The sequence below is a fragment of the Schistocerca americana genome, chromosome 4, assembly GCF_021461395.2.
Source record: "Schistocerca americana isolate TAMUIC-IGC-003095 chromosome 4, iqSchAmer2.1, whole genome shotgun sequence".
Lineage (NCBI taxonomy): Eukaryota > Metazoa > Arthropoda > Insecta > Orthoptera > Acrididae > Schistocerca > Schistocerca americana.
The window spans coordinates 652572186-652592859 of record NC_060122.1 but is presented as its reverse complement, the minus strand read 5'-3'; positions in this window follow the sequence as shown (position 1 = coordinate 652592859).

The window sequence follows — 20674 nt, the reverse complement described above, 5'->3', positions numbered from 1 at the left end:
GCATAGTGAATGCATTATTGCGGCCAAGATAGACACCAAGCCCACGCCTACTACATTAGTACAAGTTTATATGCCAACTAGCTCTGCAGACGATGTAGATTGATGAAATTTATGATGAGATAAAAGAAATTATTCAGGTAGTGAAGGGAGATATAAATTTAATAGTCATGGGTGACTGGAATTCAACAGTAGGAAAAGGAAAAGAAGGAAACGTAGTAGGAGAATATGGATTAGGGCTAAGAAATGAAAGAGGAAGCCGCCTGGTAGAATTTTGCACAGAGCATAACTTAATCGTAGATAACACTTGGTTCAAGAATCACGAAAGAAGGTTGTATACATGAAAGAACCCTGGAGATACTACAAGGTTTCAGATAGATTATGTAATGGTAAGACAGAGATTAGGAATCAGAGTTTAAATTGTAAGACATTTCCAGGGGCAGATGTGGACTCTGACCACAATCTATTGGTTAGGAACTGTAGATTAAAACTGAAGAAACTGCAAAAAGGTGGGAATATAAGGAGATGGGACCTTGATAAACTGACTAAACCAGAGGTTGTAGAGAGTTTGAGGGAGAGCATAAGGGAACAATTGACAGGAATAAGGGAAAGAAATACAGTAGAAGAAGAATGAGTAGCTTTGAGGAATGAAATAGTGAAGGCAGCAGAGGATCAAGTAGGTAAAAAGACGAAGGCTAGTAGAAATCCTTGGGTAACAGAAGAGATACCGAATTTAACTGATGAAAGGAGAAAATATAAAAACGCAGGAAATGAAGCAGGCAAAAAGGAATACAAACGTCTCAAAAATGAGATCGACAGGAAGTGCAAAATGGCTAAGCAGGGATGGCTAGAGGATAAATGTAAGGATGTAGAGGCTTATCTCACGAGGGGTAAGATAGATACTGCCTGCAGGAAAATTAAAGAGACATTTGGAGAAAAGAGAACCACTTGCATGAATATCAAGAGCTCAGATGGAAACCCAGTTCTAAGCAAAGAAGGGAAAGCAGAAAGGTGGAAGAAGTAAATAGAGGGTCTATACAGGAGCTATGTTCTTAAGAACAATATTATAGAAATGGAAGAGAATGTAGATGAAGATGAAATGGAAGATATGATACTGCGTGAAGAGTTTGACAGAGCACTGAAAGACCTAAGTCGAAACAAGGCCTCGGGGGTAGACAACATTCCATTAGAACTACTGACAGCCTTGGGAGAGCCAGTCCTGACAAAACTCTACCATCTGGTGAGCAACATATATCATACAGGCGAAAATCCCTCAGACTTCAAGAATAATGTAATTATTCCAATCCCAGAAAAGCAGGTGTTGACAGATGTGAAAATTACCGAACTATTAGTTTAATAAGTCACAGCTGCAAAATACTAACGTGAATTCTTTACAGACTAATGGAAAAACTGGTAGAAGCCGACCTCGGGGAAGTTCAGTTTGGTTTCCGTAGAAATGTTGGAACATGTGAGGCAATACTGACCCTATGACTTATCTTAGAAGAAAGATTAAAGAAAGGCAAACCTACATTTCTAGCATTTGTAGACTTAGAGAAAGCTTTTCACAACGTTGACTGCAATACTCTCTTTCAAATTCTGAAGGTGGCAGGGGTAAAATACAGGAGCGAAAAGCCATTTACAATTTGTACAGAAAGCAGATGGTAGTTATAAGAGTTGAGGGACATGAAAGGGAGTGAGACAGGGTTGTAGCCTCTCCCCGTTGCTATTCAATCTGTATATTGAGCAAGCAGTAAAGGAAACAAAAGTTCTGCGTAGGTATTAAAATCCATGGAGAAGAAATAAAAACGTTGCGGTTCGCCGATGACATTGTAACTCTGTCAGAGACAGCAAAGGACTTGGAAGAGCAGTTGAACGGAATGGACAGTGTCTTGAAAGGAGGATATAAGATGAACATCAACAAAAGCAAAACGAGGATAATGGAATGTAGTCGAATTAAGTCGGGTGATGCTGAGGGAATTCGATTAGGAAATGAGACACTTAAAGTGGTAAAGGAGTTTTACTATTTGGGGAGCAAAATAACTGATGATGGTCGAAGTAGAGGGGATGTAAAATGTAGACTGGCAATGGCAAGGAAAGCGTTTCTGAAGAAGAGAAATTTGTTAACATCGAGTATAGATTTAAGTGTCAGGAAGTCGATTCTGAAAGTATTTGTATGAAGTGTAGGCATGTATGGAAATGAAACATGGACGATAAATAGTTTGGACAAGAAGAGATTAGAAGCTTTCGAAATGTGGTGCTACAGAGGAATGCTGAAGATTAGATGGGTAGAACACATAACTAATGAGGAGGTTTTGCATAGAATTGGGGAGAAGAGGAGTTTGTGGCACAACTTGACAAGAAGAAGGGACCGGTTGGTAGGACATGTTCTGAGGCATGAAGGGATCACAAATTTAGCATTGGAGGGCAGCGTGTAGGGTAAAATTCGTAGATCGAGACCAAGAGATGAATACACTAAGCAGATTCAGAAGGATGTAGGTTGCAGTAAGTACTGGGAGACGACGAAGCTTGCACAGGATAGAGCAGCATGGAGAGCTGCATCAAACCAGTCTCAGGACTGTAGACAACACACAACACACAGCATATACAGGATGGAGTAACATGTGAGTTGCATCAAACAAGTCTCTGGACTGAAGACCACAACAATAACAACAATAATAGCATAACGGATAGTACTTTATGGGCTTAACTATTTTTATTGGCTGTCGTATGTAGGGATTACGTCCGTGATTTGCATTCTGCCTCCCCGCATTTCGTCGGGAAATAATTCTGCCATCCATTTAATGTGCCCTGGCTCGTTAAAACTATCAAATCGTTTGGATGTTCTGAACAAATAAATTGAGCATGTAAGCCCATGTTTATTAACTCAAAATTGTTACTACGTAAATAAACAGGGTGTTCGAAAATACTTGTTACAAACTTCTAGGACTTGTAGAAGGGAGTGAATACATAATATTTTTAACAGGAACCCATGTCCAGTAACCTACCGTTTCCGTTCCACGACGGTTTCAGTTCAGATATGTAACGTGTCCACGTCTGCTAAGGGAAAGAGAAAAGTCTCTGAGTTGCTTGTCCTGATATGCAATATAGTAGTCAGGATGAGGTGTAATACGTCAGACGGTCGCGTGATGTCGATTTACGTCTGCCTTGCTGGAGAAATATTCAATGACTGTGCGTTTCCAATACACTAAACACAGTTCGATTAGCGTCTTCGGGATACACGGATATGTTCCCTGTTTATGGTGAAGCTCGAGATAGCAGAAGAGCTGCTAGTTGGGCTCTATCGCAAACGTTTTCCGCAACGTAGCACGATACTGTAAAAACTTTTTGTCCAAGTTGCGCTGCAACTCTGAGAAACAGGTACCTTCACCGAGAGGAGGCAAGACTGTTGTGGCCCCCGGGAATACCGCACCCCAGAATTTGAAGAACATGTACTGAATCACATTGGTCACAGTATCGTTTGGGTCGTTGTGCGTGAACGAAAGTTTGCGTTATATAGGTCTAGTCAATTTTCCACTACACTTTACCTACTGCACTTCGTCCCTTCATCGCTGCATCGACACACCCCTGTTTCACGTGGAGTTCTGTACACAGATGAGCATAGGTTCAGAAGGAACTGTGTTCTGAATTCGTGGAACAGCCATATATTGGCAGACGAAAACACTTGTGCCACGCATGTTCAGGGATTTCAGCACCCGTCTAATATTAACGTATGAGTAGGTATTCTGGACGGTCATGTGACTGAGCCATAACTCCTATCACTCAAGCTAACTGGTCCTGCAAACTTGTTTTTCCTACAGAACGTATTGTAACCGTTCCTGGAAGCTGTGCCACTGAATGTTCGGCAAGAAATGCGGTTTCAGCATGATGGTGTACCACCTCACTTATCACATGCGGTTAGATGACATCTCAGTAGACGATATGGTGTAAGATGGATAGGCTGAGGGCCGGCCGGTGTGGCCGAGCGGTTCTAGACGCTGCAGTCTGGAACCGCGTGACCGCTACGGTCGCAGGTTCGAATCCTGCCTCGGGCATGGATGTGTGTGATGTCCTTAGGTTAGTTAGGTGTAAGTAGTTCTACGTTCTAGGGGGCTGATGACCTCAGAAGTTAAGTCCCATAGTGCTCAAAAAATGGTTCAAATGGCTCTGAGCACTATGCGACTTAACTTCTGAGGTCATCAGTCGCCTAGAACGTAGAACTAATTAAACCTAACTAACCTAAGGACGTCACACACATCCATGCCCGAGGCAGGATTCGAACCTGCGACCGTAGCGGTCGCTCGGCTGCAGACTGCAACGCCTACAACCGCTCGGCCACAGAGGCCGGCCCCTGATTCAGTTCGTTAAGCAGAAGTAGATGAATTAAACGCTTGAATTGAAACCGTCGTACAACGGAAACGGTACGTTTCTGGTCATGGGTTTCTATTCAAGATATTACTTACTCACTCCCATCTTTAAGTCCTAGAAGTTTGTAACGGGAATTTCCGAACACTCTGTATAATGTGAATCTACATTAGTCATTTAAGAGAGTACGCAGATATGTTATCATTTCCATATCTATCGCCTGAACCCTTAGGAAGAAGCTGTTCTGTAGGGCGTCTGTCGATGTACAGTGTTAGTTTGTTTCTGATGACGTCGATGATTTTCGTGTCTACTTTAAAATACAGTCTTTATTTTAATTTCGCATTACATTTGCAAATGTCCTACAGAGTGATATCTTACATGATAACTATCAGCCGAGACAACTCCACCAACGTTAGACGTTGGTACCTGACGGCCACATTAAATGGCATGATGCTAAATTAATTTTATCTTCTAAGAAAACAACTAAGAATTGGGAAGTACTTATGGGACAACGTAAGTAGATCCTTTTCAATACTGCATGTTAAACTGGTACTTTGGCTATTGTTAACAACATATACCTATGAACACCAACTACCAAACAGAGATTAGAAATTTTGACCATTCTAATGGAAAGTATATACGAACTGCCTCCCTAGTTGTTTCTCCGGCCGGAGCAAGCTGTAGATAAATTCGCGTTCGAAAACCAATCATGTTGATTACGGACGAGCTGTTGTGGAGCATAACAGGACGTGTACTTGAAATATGCGCGTTCCCGAATTAATTTAATTTTGTGAAAGCTACGCGCAGTAAGCGACGTTCTAGTAATGAGACTCGCCGTCTGATTATGAGTTACGACGACATCAATTCGTTTATCCCTGCTGATGAACAACGTTGCATTTCCACCCAGTTTACATGAATTTCCTACAACATTCAATTCATTATCGCATACTAGCTTTAACACCAACGTCATTCACTCTACGATGACCGCAAAACAAAATTTCCATTTCTGATCGAAGAGAATACATTAAATCAAATCACAGATGGAGTACCAACACAATTATATTTTATAATCACATTTTTCCCCAATGAACGTGATTGTGACATTCTAAAAGCCCCAAATGGGTATATCGAAACAAACGCTTTCCGAAAGGACAATGTGATTACAAACACGAACACACTGATAATAAAATGTAATATAGGTGTGACATGTAGTATAAGCTATAACAGCCATTCAAAATAAATTCCTGAAGTTTCAGTACATACGAAACATTTAATAACAAAACCTCATCTCCGTACATATTATCCCTATATTTATATAGGGTTCGAACTAAATCTTACTCAGATATTCATAAATTAAAAACTACACCGCTCAACAAAATATTGGAACACTATCGTAAAATGTAGTCTACGATACTAGAGGTCTCACTTCATGCATTATCAGCTTGAGGCCATATATTGGACGGTGTTTACTACTGGCACGCTATGAAGCCGTTTCCCAGTCACGTAAACATACGGTTACCGCAGCGTCACACCGCGAGCAGTCCGAGCAGTCAAATATCAACAACAGCTTCACTAAGCTTGTGTTCAGCACTGCAATAACATGCCACATAGAGGCATACAACACTTAGATAGAGTCAGAATAGTGGCTTTACTTTCAGCAGGTCATGCACGGTAAGATGTTGCCGGTCGGTTACATGTTATTCAAAGTGGTGCGCCTAAGGTGTGGAGAAAGTACAGAGAGACAGTAAATGTGAATGATAGACCTCGCAGTGGTCGTCCTCCTATGACAACACCAAAGCGAGATTGTTTCCTTCGGCTGTCGGCTCGCAGGCGTCCGACATCAACTACCAGAAATATTGGAAATGATTTCTCCCGCGCAGTAGGGATTTGTAGCTAAGACCAAACAGTGCGTGGAAGATTGCATCAGGGTGGGCTTCATTCCAGAAGACCAATGAGGAGTTTTGTACTAAACCAACGGAAACGACGCAGTCGAAGGTCCTGGGCTCTTGCACATCAACACTGGACCATTGCAGAATGAAGTAATGTCATGTTTGCTGACGAGACCAGGATTGGTTTGCGACCGGACACTAGGCGTGTTAGGGTTGCAGGAACTCTAGTCTATACAAGGAACGCCGATACGTTCAGGAAGTCCATCTGTTTGGAGGTGGAAGTGTAATGTTCTTGGCGGCGATAACTGTGCGATGGCGGACCCTTCTAATTCCGATTTACGGCAATTTGACTGGTCCTCAGTACCTCCAATAGGTCCTACAAACGATTGCAGGGTCCTACACATGTGAAGTCGGTGACAGCTTCATCCCAGTCGATGACAATGCAAGACTCCACCGTACTCTAGTATCGTCTCGGTATCTTCAAAGCCGCAACATCAACTGAATTGATTGGTCAGCACAGTCCCCAGACATGAACGCAATTGAGAATGCATGGCACCTGTTGAAGTGGTCACTGCACTGCGTCCGAATCCACCTGACAATCTTCAGGACCTCACTGAAGCTGTCATTGAGGAATGTGACCTCATACCCCAAGATAAACTTGATGGTGTCACCCAGAGAGACCCTTGCAGAGTGAAAGAACTCATCCGTGTGCAGGTAGAGCATGTTACTAGATACTGATATTCATCATCATCATGTAAAGATTTTCACTGTTTTTGTGCCGTCTGGTGAGACCGAGCGGTTCTAGACGCTTCAGTCTGGAACCGTGCGACCGCTACGGTCGCAGGTTCGAATCCTGCCTTCGGCATGGATATGAGTGATGTCCTTAAGTTAGTTAGGTTTAAGTAGTTCTAAGTTCTAGGGGGCTGATGACCTCAGAAGTTAAGTCCCATAGTGCTCAGTCATTTGAACGGTTTTTGTTTAAAAAAAAAAATGGTTCAAATGGCTCTGAGCACTATGGGACTCAACTGCTGTGGTCATCAGTCCCCTAGAACTTAGAACTACTTAAACCTAACTAACCTAAGGACATCACACACATCCATGCCCGAGGCAGGATTCGAACCTGCGACCGTAGCAGTCGCACGGTTCCGGACTGCGCGCCTAGAACCGCGAGACCACCGCGGCCGGCTTTGTTTTCTATATGTACGCTTATGAGAGAGCCTGCTTTGTTTTGTAATGATTTTTTGTAACTAACGATAATTTTCTTTTCTTCAGAAGGAACTGTGTTTTCTTGTTGATAAGGTACTGTTCAAATCTCAAATGGTTCAAATGGCTCTGAGCACTATGGGACTTAACTTCTGAGGTCATCAGTCCCCTAGAACTTAGAACTACTTAAACCTAACTAACCTAAGGACATCACACACATCCATGCCCGAGGCAGGATTCGAACCTGCGACGTAGCGGTCGCGCGGTTCCAGACTGTAGCACCTAGAACCGTTCGGCCACACCGGCCGGCGCCTCAAATGGTGTACTATAAGAAGTCGTTGTAGTAAATTCTTTGATATTCCAAACTTTTGTTGACTTGTGCATTTACGTTTTTCTTGTAATATTAACGCTGTGGATTTCAGTTACTCAGATAAGGTAAGAAGTGACGCGTTTCTCCGAAGAATTGGTGAGGAAAGGGACATGTGCAAACACTAACAAAAAGAAGGCAAGAGATGACAGAGCATATTTTAAGACATCAGAGTAAAACTTGCATGGTATTAGAGGCAATCCAGAAGGGAAGAAATAGGGGAGAAAGGAAACTTGAATATTTGCGTTATGTAACTGAGAATGCTGGGTGTATCTGTCACTCTGAGGTAAAGGGAATGGCACAGGAGAGAAAATCATGACAGATTACATCAAGGCTAGTTGGAAAAGTAACGAAGAAACAAAATTCTCCAAAGAAATTTATATTAGGCAGCAAATATTAAGCCGCATGGAGAGGTCGCGCGGTTTGAGGCGCCAAGTCATCGATTGCGCAACCTCTCCCGCCGGAGGTTTGAGTGCTCCCTCGGGCATGGGTGTGTGTTTTGTTCTTAGCATAATCTAGTTAAAGTTAGCTTAAGTAGTGTGTAAGTCTAGGGACCGATGACCTCAGCAGTTTGGTCCCTTAGGAATTGACACACACACACACACACACAACAAGTATTAACGCCACAGATATGTTCAATCATATGCACAGATACAAGACGAATGTTGAAAGACAACACACAAGATCGAAGCACAGCCACATAACAGATGATGCAAAGAGACATTTTCTGCATTTACTCGTCGTTTCCCACACTCCATCTTAAATTCTCTATTATCTTTATCACAAATGCCATTCCAGAGTGTATATATTTGGACGTCACTCTAAGAATCCCTAGGTTACACTAGATGTTTATCAGCTTCAAGCAATATTCTTTTTGCACGCTCCGGTAAAATAAGCAATGTTTTTGACGGAGAGGGGAGAGGGTATTAATCATGGCGGAACCGTCGGTGTAACCTGACGGAAGCGTGCTGCGTAAGGGTACGGCGTTACATCCTCCCCTCGGTCCTCGCCTTCTCATCGTCACCAGCAACATAAACGTGCAGTTTCGGCCAGCAACACTCTGCGAAAGGTATATTTCTGCCAGCAGCGATACACGGTGAATTTCGTTGCTTTCTGCAAAGAATCAGCTTTTTGGCATTTTAGCATCATGACAGGACTAATTATATTTACAACAAAATCCGCGCTCCGGCCCTGAGGGTAACATCTTCCCAACAGGTGCCGTCTCATCGTCCGCTAATGGCGATGTATGGGGTGGATGGGGAGAGGGGGGAGGGGCTGAGGTCGGACGGCACCCCGCTCTCCCTGCGGTGGTCGCCTTCCATGACCTTAGACCTGCTACACTATGTGGTCAAAAGTATCTGGACACTTGGCTGAAAATGACTTACAACTTCGTTGCGCCCTCAATCGGAAACGCTCGAATTCAGTATGGTGTTGGCCGACCCATAGCATTGATGACAGCTTCCACTCTCGCAGGCATACGTTTAATAAGGTGCTGGAGGGTTCCTTGGGGCAGCCCATTCTTCACTGAGTGCTGCACTGAAAAGAGGTATCGATGTCGGTCGGTGAGACCTGGCACGAAGTCGGCGTTCCAAAACATCCCAAAGGTGTTCTATAGGATTCAGGTCAGGATTCTGTGCAGGCCAGTCCATTACGGGGATGTTATTGTCATGTAACCACTTTGCCGCAGGCTGTGTCTTATGAACAGGTGGTCGATCGTGTTGAAAGATGCAAACGCCATCCCCCAGTTACTCTTCAACAGTGGGAAGCAAGAAGGTGCTTCAAACATCAATGTAGGCCTGTTCTGTGATAGTGCCATGCAAAGCAACAAGGCGTTCAGGCCCCCTCCATGAAAAACACGACCATACCGTAGCACCACCGCCTCCGAATTTTACTGTTTGCACTACACACGCAAGCAGATTACGTTCACTGGACATTCACCATACCAACACCGTGCCAACGGATCCCCACGTTGTGTACCATGATTCGTCACTCCACACATGGTTTTTCCACTGTTCAGTCGTCCAATGTTTACGCTCCTTACAGCAAGAGAGGCATCGTTTGGCATTTACCAGCGTGATGTGTGGCTTATGAGCAGCCGCTCGACCATGAGATCCAAGATTTCTCACCTCCCGCCTGTCATAGTACTTGCAGTGGATCCTGATGCAGCTTGGAATTCCTGTGTGATTGTCTGGATATATGTCTGTCTACCACACATTACGACCCTCTTCAACTGTCGGCGGTCTCTGCCAGTCAACAAACGAGATCGGCCTGTACGCTTTTGTGCTGTACGTGTCCCTTCTCGTTTCCACTTCACTATCATATCGGAAACAGTGGACCTAGGGATGTTTAGGAGTGTGGAAGTCTCGCGTACAGACGTATGACACAAGTGACCTAATCACCTGACCACGTTCGAAGTCCGTATGTTCCGCAGAGCGCCCCATTCTGCTCTCTCACGATGTCTAATGACTACTGAGGTCGCTGTTATGGAGTACCTGGCAGCAGGTGGCAGCACAGTTCATCTAATATGAATAACGTATGTTTTTGGTGGTGTCCGGATACCTTTGATCACATAGTGTGTTTCCATTTAGGTTGCTCCTCATTTGGCACCAAGAGGTTGACTCAAGCCCTTTCCAGTTCTCCCATCAAGAAGCAACTCTCTGCCATTATTGCGATTTGAACCGGGTTCCTTCCAGCAGTACTCAGGCACGATGACCCCTCAACTATTGAGACAGACGTCTGAATAAATGTTACTTTTTAACTAATTTGCAATGATATTTCAGGCTTAGTACTCAATTTTATACACATGAGACCTTTTTCTCCGTCAGTTTCCTAACTTCTTTGATGAAGCCCACTACAATTTCCGTTCCTACACCAATTTCCAAGCTACACAACAGCATCAGTGAAAAACTTCATCAATAATTATTTGTTGTATATATTCCGCAATCTCTCTTTCCCCATAGTTTACGCTCTCTAAGACTCCTTCTAGAACCACGGTAGCCATTTCCCGACATCTCAATACATACACTATCATCCTATCCCTTCCTCCACTACTGACTTCCTGTCCTTTTGTGGAAACACTCTTCATTTAGTAATTCAACCGTCCACCTCATCCTTCTATTACATCCCACCTCACACTCCACGATTCGTAAAAGTTGCCACTCCATACATTATCATACTATCTTCAACTCACACAGAATTTGCATGAAAAGGTTTCTATGCATATCTCAAACTGTAGAATCATGTGACGGAACTCAGGGATCAAAAATACCACCACGTTTTATTTAACTTGAAAATTTGACAGGAGACGATATTTGCTAGCACAGTGGACTCTCCACTATCTGACTCGTGACTATTCGGCCTCTGTCCTATCCGGCCTACTTAAACCGGCCTGCATAATTAATATCGTAATAATACTTCTCCGTGATAAAATTATGATTAATTATCTGTCTGTACCGCACTTTCCGTAAGCCTTAGCAAGCAGTCACCAGCTACAATGCTGTGTAGCCTTTTAATATGGCCGGCCGGTGTGGCCGAGCGGTTCTAGGCGCTTCAGTCTGGAACTGCGCGACCGCTACGGTCGCAGGTTCGAATCTTGCCTCGGGCATGGATGTGTGTGATGTCCTTAGGTTAGTTAGGTTTAAGTAGTTCTAAGTTCTAGGGAACTGATGACCTCAGATGTTAAGTCCCATAGTGCTCAGAGCCATTTGAACCAGCCATTTTTATATGTGTTTTGTGCTTCTAGCACTTCTAGAGTCATAATTATAAGGTACACACTGTGTAGTTAATACCGAATAAATTATCAGAACCACTCCTCAACAAATTACACTTAGAAGCTCTCTTCCAGCGCTCACAAACCCGTCCGAAGTGCGCGCGTTCTTCAGTTGTTGTTTTGTGCATTCCCCATTCCTTTGTGTTTTAATTAAAGTGTCTGAAATGGGTGACAAGCGAAAAAAAACTTGTAGTGATTACAGATCAGAAACTACATGTTGTAATACGACTGGATTCTGAGGTAGCAGCCAGATCTATTCCACTGGAATTAGGAGTATGGAAAATTACTGTTGGAGATGGAACAAAATTTGAGCAGAAATTGAAAAGTTGTGTACCTCCCGAACTAGTGGAAATGCCGCAAAAGTAAGGAGGACAATGTTGAAAGGCAAGCATAAAGAAGTTGAGGAAACCTTATGTTTGAACATTTAAGACGAAAAGATAAGAGCATTACTGGGCTGATATTGCAAGAAAAAGCATCGGAATTTCAGCGGAAAATAGAAGAAGAAGATTCAGAATGTACTGTTAGTGATGAACAGTTGGACCGGTGGAAAAAACGATTCGGTAACCGCCAGATGGCCAATAATGGAGAGGCTTTATCCGCTGACAGGAAGACTGTGCCATTGGTTAAAGTTTGTTGACGAGAAGGGAATTTCCGGTGAAGAATTGTATAATTGCGATAAGAGTGAAAACACTTGCCTTAAAAAAGGAAGCTGCAGCGCCCAGATATAAGAAAAGCAACGAACGAGTTATCGTATAGGATTGCAGTAATGCAGCTGGCAATCGAAAGTTTAGGCTTACATTAACAGGGAAACCTAGCGCTTTCAAAAACCTGAAAATCAGGAATCACTGCCCCCACATTAAACTCATCAAAAAAGTATGATTGACTTCAGAAATCCTTAAAAGCTGTTCCAAAATGAATTCTTACTAGCTCTGGAGAAATATTTGAAAGATAATAATTTTCTGAGGAGAGCTCTGCTGCTTCTTGATAATGTGCCTTTCTATCCTGCCAGTGATGGCTCACATATGGAGACATCAAAGCATTTTTTTTATGCCACCAAATGTGACTGCTCTTTGTGGACGAGGGCCTCCTTGAAATACTAAAAAAGAAATATCACTGTCATCTTTTAAGGTTATTGATATCAATGATTGAAAATAATGAAGACTGTGCAACCATTAAGACCTTTGAAATTTCTTTTAGACGATGAAGGTTGATATTTTAACTGTGAATTCATATGTGAAACTGAAATCAGAGACGGAAACAATGTTATTGTTTCGTTGCTCAAAAACTTATCTGGCTGTGAGGATTTCGATGCAGAGAACGTCACAGAATGGATGGCAGATGATGTAGTTGTTGAATTAACTGAAAATAATATTGTGGAAGTGGTGCAGCAGAGGGGAGTAACAAAAACCGAGAAGGCAAGCTTAGATGAGGAACAAGAAACTTTTCTCGAACGAAAAAAGATCATAGCCATATTTTAAAAGAATAAACCTACTTGAAAATAAACATTTTGTTGAAAATTTTACAAATATCTTTCGCTATAGACGAAGCAACCTATTGAACGGAAGGTAACAGATTTTATACTGTTTATGTTTACACATTTTACTTTTATATTAACTATATTTTAAATACTGATTAGCAATGGGTAAAACAAACATAGAGATTACACACATTATCTCAACCAAAGACAAGAAGACACTAGAATTGATATCACTGCCACCTTTGGTGTCTTCTACAAAAAATATTTCACTGATATTATAAAGCACGACAAGACAATTTATGCTAATATGAGATTGAGCTAAAAACCGTCCAGATGTAATAGAATATCAGCAAAAAGTCTATAAAAGCTTGAAAGTAAAATAGAAATAAGTAGTAAACAAACTAATACAAAATACCCAAAATTATACATTCCAACCGCCATAATATGAAGCCTAAGAAATGTATTTTGTACTATTCTTATCTCTCCTCTATAGGAGTGCTGTTGATGAGACTGTGCTCGATATTATTCCGTTAAATTAAGAAAATACAAAAAGAAAGCAACCTTGTCTTTATAAGAAGACCAAAATGTCGTTCATTAACCAAGTGAAGGCTGCAAGACACCTTGAATAAAAATCGTTTGTAAATCTGTCGACATGATACAAGGTGTTCTACTATCCTATCAGAATTTGAAATTTAAAATAACAAGGAACAAAGACAGTATAAGTTTTGGTAAAAAGTGCGTAAAGAACCCCAACGTAAGTTCAGGTAACTTCAAGTGAACCTCGTAGGTAGCAAGATGAAGAAAACATAAAAGTGAAGTGATGTGTGCGAAAGAAAATATAACACAACATTTAACATGATCCACTCAGCTTCCTAATCTCAAAAATATAGCAAAATGTGCAGTAGTTCGTCCTCTGACTTTATTTCTTTCTGAAATTATTGTGCAGAAGGACAAACAATCATGTCTCAGCACCATCTTAGACTTTCTTTGTTGTTTACTGTATGGCTGGAGTAAAAGGTGGTGTCCTGTACTTACACATTGTTTGAGTTTAATTCTAATATCATGAATACTTATTCTATCCACTTCCTATTATGTAATTTATTCTTTGTCATAATTTGATTTTTTAAATGTCTTTCTGCAAATATTCGTTCTCAGACATCTTAATATGATGATTCAGTGGATCGGCACCCACTGTCGCTGCCTTAAGTGCTTATTGCACTTTCCAAAACTAACCATTCGTCTTTCAGTAGCCAAATTGTGAAGATCGATGATATTTTTTTTGAGTGTTATTCTATCACAAGGTTCATTCTGCGAAAAAAAATTTTAATTATCTTTTCATAGTCATGCATCGTTGTGTAAAGATAGGCCAACAATGCAGGATCGATCAGTTTTAGGTTCTCCTGTCATTATAATCCCACTTTCTCTTTTTGCTCATGTTATCCTGTTCAAACAACATTCAAACAGTTTTAATAACAGAAAGAGCGATTTTATATAAATCTGAGAAAAATACAAGAAGGCGGAATATCTAAGTACAAAATGATACCTTACACACCTAGAAATAAGCAAACTACTACAGAACCTAATATTTTATATTAATATGATCATTATTGCTACATATAATAGAAATGAGCATAAAATGGTATAATATTGACACAGGAAGAAAATTCAAAGTTTTGTTACACTGTAGGAATTGCTGCAAACAGCCAAAAACTTTCCTGAAATGATTTTACTGTACAGTTACTAGTTTCAGGCTTGAGCACATCGTCAGATAGTAGCGTTGACTTCTTTGTAAATTTTACATTTTTGTCTTCCTGAAAAACCCTAAGAAATCCCCCATTAAACAAGAAACTAATGTTGTTGTTGTTGTTGTGGTCTTCAGTCCTGAGACTGGTTTGATGCAGCTCTCCATGCTACTCTATCCTGTGCAAGCTTTTTCATCTCCCAGTACCTACTGCAACCTACATCCTTCTGAATCTGCTTAGTGTATTCATCTCTTGGTCTCCCTCTACGAAACTAATAGTAATTCAAAATTTCATTTCTTCAAATGAGTCTTAATCCTTGCCAACATTAATTTTAGTGACAACAGAACCAACTCATTTCAGAGATGTTTAACTCATAGCACTAAAGGCAACCATTCCAGAGAGATACAGTAGTTATTACTGGACATGTAAAAACTGCAATAGATGTTCCAAAAGTACTGAAGTAGAACAAAACAATATAGTTAGTTAAATATCCTAAACACTTGAGAAACACAACAAAACATAACAATAAAAGCAATATTGCAGTGCTTGTGTTGTTAAACACATAATAAACAATACAACAGCAGTCAACTGACAACAGTAACCAAAATCGTAATTGCAATTAATAAGAAAATGAAAAATAACGATGCTGTTCTTCTAAAAGCAGTCAAAGGAACCACTATTGTAATAGTGAACAAAAAACTCATTTTTAAAACTTAAGTTTTTTGTGTCAGAACAAGATAAAATCTACTGACAGAGACCCAACAAACACATATTAAAAGAAGATTAAATACACTCCTGGAAATGGAAAAAAGAACACATTGACACCGGTGTGTCAGACCCACCATACTTGCTCCAGACACTGCGAGAGGGCTGTACAAGCAATGATAACACGCACGGCACAGCGGACACACCAGGAACCGCGGTGTTGGCTGTCGAATGGCGCTAGCTGCGCAGCATTTGTGCACCGCCGCCGTCAGTGTCAGCCAGTTTGCCGTGGCATACGGAGCTCCATCGCAGTCTTTAACACTGGTAGCATGCCGCGACAGCGTGGACGTGAACCGTATGTGCAGTTGACGGACTTTGAGCGAGGGCGTATAGTGGGCATGCGGGAGGCCGGGTGGACGTACCGCCGAATTGCTCAACACGTGAGGCGTGAGGTCTCCACTGTAAGTCGATGTTGTCGCCAGTGGTCGGCGGAAGGTGCATGTGCCCATCGACCTGAGACCGGACCGCAGCGACGCACGGATGCACGCCAAGACCGTAGGATCCTACACGGTGCCGTAGGGGACCACACCGCCACTTCCCATCAAATTAGGGACACTGTTGCTCCTGGGGTATCGGCGAGGACCATTCGCAACCGTCTCCATGAAGCTGGGCTACGGTCCCGCACACCGTTAGGCCGTCTTCCGCTCACGCCCCAACATCGTGCAGCCCGCCTCCAGTGGTGTCGCGACAGGCTTGAATGGAGGGACGAATGGAGACGTGTCGTCTTCAGCGATGAGAGTCGCTTCTGCCTTGGTGCCAATGATGGTCGTATGCGTGTTTGGCGCCGTGCAGGTGAGCGCCACAATCAGGACTGCATACGACCGAGGCACACAGGGCCAACACCCGGCATCATGGTGTGGGGAGCGATCTCCTACACTGGCCGTACACCACTGGTGGTCGTCGAGGGGACACTGAATAGTGCACGGTACATCCAAACCGTCATCGAACCCATCGTTCTACGATTCCTAGACCGGCAAGGGAACTTGCTGTTCCAACAGGACAATGCACGTCCGCATGTATCCCGTGCCACCCAACGTGCTCTAGAAGGTGTAAGTCAACTACCCTGGCCAGCAAGATCTCCGGATCTGTCCCCCATTGAGCATGTTTGGGACTGGATGAAGCTTCGTCTCACGCGGTCTGCACGTCCAGCACGAACGCTGGTCCAACTGAGGCGCCAGGTGGAAATGGCGTGGCAAGCCGTTCCACAGGACTACATCCAGCATCTCTACGATCGTCTCCATGGGAGAATAGCAGCCTGCATTGCTGCGAAAGGTGGATATACACTGTACTAGTGCCGACATTGTGCATGCTCTGTTGCCTGTGTCTATGTGCCTGTGGTTCTGTCAGTGTGATCATGTGATGTATCTGACCCCAGGAATGTGTCAATAAAGTTTCCCCTTCCTGGGACAATGAATTCACGGTGTTCTTATTTCAATTTCCAGGAGTGTAATACAGGTATCTCACTTGACAAAACTGAAAAGCAGTAATGCAAATTAATGGTTCCAGCAACTCTGAAATGAATCGGTCATTTTAGAAACAACATAACACCAAGTTATGCAAAATTAGTTATTTACATCCAGGGCTTTTTTATGGATAGCCTTAGCGTTATATACAGAAACGATGTAATTTCCATCTATATGTGCATGTTTTTTTTTGTGTCTGGTAACTTTACATTAGTTTTACAAACAATGTAACTCCTGGGTTTCTGGTGTTTCTAATCTTACCATAATAGCACTGTTGATTCTATTGGCACTGCTGTGTGATCTGTTTATTCCAGTAATACGATTTGTCATCGTTGGAGAGTTGATTGTCTTTTAGACAGAACAGAACATTCTTGATGATGGTTATTTTATGTAATAACAAGGTACAGGTTGATAGTTTTATTTTAAAGTTCTGTAATAATGGAAAAAGTCCACGAAACGAAAGAGGGGTGTGAGGGATTAAACTCAAAACAATAGTGAGGTAATTAAAAGACCACATATTCAAGGAACTTAATACATAAACTATGCAGGAAAAACAATTCTGGAAAGAGAAAGAGGGAGAAATGCAATTGTTGATATTTTATCAGATATCTTTTTTCGATTTCGTAATTTCAAGATCGAAGACGAGCAGGATGTATACTTACAAAGTCTTATCATCTGAAACAATGTACAAAGACCTCGTTTGTCTAAAAATTGTGTTGTTCATTATGCATAGTCATAGTTTTAAGTACTTCGTGATACTCAATGATGAAAGGAAGGGGATCTGCCAAAAAGCATTTTTCATGATCTTTAAGGCGACATTAGACCCTGTCATCGATCAGAAGTGTTGATAGGTGGTAAGTGTCCAGTTGATTTAAGAGAAAAAATTACAGATAATTCAAAGCATGCCGAAATTAAGATGCTTGTTCATCAAAATGTTGACGCTTTTCCAAGATGAAGAATTACCTTTACCCGTACTTAAATGTAAAAATCATGTTTCAGATGTTTAAAGAAAAACATCCTGATGTAGACATTACATATCGGTATTATGCTAAATACACTGCTGGCCACCGTAAATGCAACACCAAGAAAGACAAGAGGTAGCACAACAAAATTTATTTTGTAAATAACATGTTGACCAAGTATCAAATGATTACGTTTACAGACGTCTGTGACATGTGGTTCCTGCCAGAATCAGTAGCCAGAGTAGCCGCCATTGTTGGAGATCACCGCTGCCACGCGTCTCGGCATTGAGTCAAAGAGACGTTGGATGTGTTTCTGGGGTACAGCAGCCCAAGCAGCTTCCACACGTTGCCAAAGATCATCTGGTGTGGCAGCTGGGGATGTAATCTGGGTCACTCGTTGAGCAACCATGGACCATATGTTTTCTATCGGCGAAAGATCCGGAGAGCGAGCCGGCCAGGGAAGCACTTCAATCTGGTTATTGACGAAGAACCTTTGGACAATGCGTGCCACGTGTGGTCGCGCATTATCCTGTTGAAATATGGCTGTGGCCGAGCCCTGAAGGTAAGGAAGGACAACTGGCTCCAGCACCTCAGATATGTAGCGCCGGCTATTTGAAGTACCGGCAATGCGTACTAGAGGCGTGCGAGAGTAATATCCAATACCGCCCCATACCATAATACCCGGTGCAAGACCAGTTTGGCGGTGCATAATGCAGCTGTCCAGCATCCTCTCTCCACGGTGTCTCCACACTCGAATCCGACCGTCGTGGTGCTGCAGACAGAAGCGTGCCTCGTCAGTAAAGACAACATCATTCCATTCTGCCGTCCACATCCGTCTGTCATCACACCATTGGCGACGAAGACGTCTGTGGTTCTGCGTCAATGGTAGACGAAGCAATGGACGTCTTGCGGACAGACCACTCTGCTGTAAACGGCGTCGAATGGTACGCGCAGACACTGGATGATGCGTTACAGACGCAATGTGCTGTGCTATGGTTCGGGATGTCACTGAGCGATCCGTCACTGCCATGCGCACAATTTGCCTATCAGCACGTGCAGTGGTGCACCGAGGTGAATGCGATCGACCACGTCGGTCCGTCGTACCCTCCTGCATCCAACGGTCACATATCCGCATTACAGTTGTTTGGTTTCGTCCAACACGACTAGCGATTTCTCTGTATGGTAATCCACAATCTCGGAAAGCCACTATCCTTCCTCTGTCGAACTCGGATACTTGATCAAACGATGTTCGCTGTTGTCTACGAGGCATAACTGATCGTCTTGTGAAACAACCACAAGGTAAACGCACGTGCCGAACGTACACTCGTCGAAATCGCCAAGCCTTAAATGGCGCTATGAGGTGGCGCCACAGACGCGCGTGATGTGCGTGTGCGCTGAAATTCTAATCAGTTGCATATCTCATCGCTGTAAACCCATGGTGTAAATTTCACTTGATTCGGATGCTTCAGGGTGTTGCATTTACGGTGGCCAGCAGTGTACTTCAAAGACAATTTTCACCTCAGTTTTGGAAGACATCAGGCAGATATCTGCTGTATCTGCTGTACATGCAAAGTTCTGGAACAGAAACTGAAGGCCCCACTTCTTAATGAGAAGGCAAAGAAGGCTGCTGAAGCAGAACTGATGATCCACAAAAGAAGAGCTATAAATTTCACAACACTCTTCAAGCTTCAACGAGTCTGTGCAAAGAAAGGAAGGATGTGACTGTTATAACATTTGACTACATACAGGATATTTGACAGCCTAATATGCTGGTGGAGGAGTTGTTTTACCTTCGACAGTTAACCCACAATGTTTTTGAAATTCGTAATGCAAAATCAGGAGAAGGCCTTTCCAGCTCTGTGATGAAACCCAGTGTAACAAAGGACCAAATTAAGTAGATTCTTTTTTTTCTACATTACATAAACTATTTTATTCAGAAGGATGTGAAGAGACAGCATCTCTTTAGGGACAGCTGTGGTTGTCCAAACAGAAATCACGTCCTAGTAAACGCTTTAAAGGCTCTTGTAGGAACAGAGCGTTTTGATAAAATCTAGCGCTTCTTCCCCCTGATATGAAATTCTTTCTCCCCAGTGACAGTGATTTTGTTGCTGGCAAGAGGCTTTTGTCAAAGCACGATCGAATTTATCTTCCAAAAGAAGTATGAGAGGTATTAGTGAAGCCGAGACTCCCAGGGAAGTTCATGGTTACTATACTAGGCGCTGAACATGTAATTAATGTCAACGATTGGTATGTATGAACATAGCAAATTCCCTGTAAAGTGGAATCTTTCAAGAAACAAGAGTACAGCATTTCAGATATCGACATTAAGGCATTTCAAGTACTCATCTCTTCATCCAGGAGCAGTAGTTGCGTGACCATTCATCAACACAGCACTGGAACATAAATCCAACGTGCAGGGTACTCATTACCGCAAATTAGGGCATACAACACACAGTTGTCAATCACCAAAGCTAAACATGCTGCCCTGAAAAAGATCCTGCAGTATATTCCTGGAGAATATCAGCAGTTTTACCTTGAAATTTTGGACAATCATTGATAATTTCAAGTAATTGTTTTCAGCCTTTCATTTGCATTGTCAAATCATAACAGTAGGAGATTACTTTTGTTGCATAATTTTAAAAAATGTTAGGTGCCTCAAATTAACATTAATGTTAAAG